At 41.3% G+C, this 1,328-nt stretch overlaps 1 non-coding gene across 1 annotated transcript; it reads right to left on the bottom strand.

Annotated features, from left to right (window-relative positions):
* Positions 1 to 556: 556 nt before the first annotated feature.
* LOC118758408 (U6 spliceosomal RNA) lies at positions 557 to 659 on the bottom strand. The gene has a single exon (XR_004995700.2). It is a non-coding gene; the product is annotated as a U6 spliceosomal RNA (small nuclear RNA).
* Positions 660 to 1,328: the final 669 nt, after the last annotated feature.

The following is a 1,328-nucleotide window of genomic DNA, read 5'->3' as shown; positions in this document are numbered from 1 at the left end:
AAAATATTTGAACATTTGAAAAAAAAGTAATCTCAGCCTGTTCTTTAAGAAATAGTTAAAAACACCATTAAATAATAGTGAGTGCAAGCTCAATTCCAGTGCCATATCTGATGGTCCTGAGGAAGTCAGCTGGCAATAACAGGGCTCCAAATGAACAAACCACCGATTGTGGCTGCCGCAAGAATCTAATAAAAGCTCATGGGCCATAAGAGTATCTCTGTGATCACTCATCACCATCTGTTCTTCCTTAAACTATTTAGCTACAGCTGGTTGAGGAGCCAGACACCTCTATTCAATTCTTTGAAAAGAATGCCCGGGATCCCAACATGAAGATGATACAAACAATAACATGGGCAGTATCTTCAAATACAACACCTATTGACGAAGAAGGTAGATAGTACCAAAATCCTCTAACTGGGTAAGATTCGGCAGGGTCTCCCCGGCTGATACCAGCCCAGCATCACAGTAAATCTTCTAAAAAGCTACCAATAAATCCACAAACAGCATCTGGAGGTTCACATACAAGTTTGAACCTAAGGCACAATATGAAAAAAATTAAAATATGGATTGCTTGATGAGTTGGCAAGCATACTTGTTCAGGGGCCAGGCTAATCTCTGCATCATTCCTGTTTTAAAATATGTGCTGCTGAAGCAAGCACTAGAACTACTTCCATTTTTATTATTATCCTATTTTTTATTTTTAAACTTTATTTAAAAAGTGAAGAAATTACAGGTACTTGTGGGACATATTCAGCAGTGGGACAAATTGGGAGAGGTACGGTGGGATGGGACAAATTGTTTTGCCTTCCATTCCGTGTTCATAAAAGAGAGACTCCTCTGTTGCCAGTCTTCATATGGTCTTGGGAGGGAGGGAGTGATTTTATGATGCCATCCTAGATATCTGGATGGGGAAGCACACACAGGGAGAGGGATTGATAGACAGTGCTATATTTACTGTATGGAAGGGTAATAAAAAGAATGAAATTTTAAAGTTTGCAACCTAATGGTCCCAACTGGAGACCATTATGCTGAGCGAAATGAGCCAATCCCAAAAAGTCAAGTACCATATGCTTGCTCTGATACAAGACAACTTCTATCCAAAATACAAACAAAAAATAAAGGTAAACAAATATACACTTGTAATCTCATAAACTAAAGATGTAATGTGGGTCCGGCGGCGTGGTCTAGCGGCTAAAGTCCTCGCCTTGAAAGCCCCGGTATCCCATATGGGCGCCGGTTCTAATCCCGGCAGCTCCACTTCCCATCCAGCTCCCTGCTTGTGGCCTGGGAAAGCAGTTGAGGACGGCCCAAAGCTTTGGGACACTGCA

Source organism: Ochotona princeps, chromosome 1 (assembly GCF_030435755.1).
Source record: "Ochotona princeps isolate mOchPri1 chromosome 1, mOchPri1.hap1, whole genome shotgun sequence".
NCBI classification, from domain to species: Eukaryota; Metazoa; Chordata; class Mammalia; order Lagomorpha; family Ochotonidae; genus Ochotona; species Ochotona princeps.
Note: the sequence above shows the minus strand (reverse complement) of the source record. Positions and strands in the feature narration are given on the sequence as shown.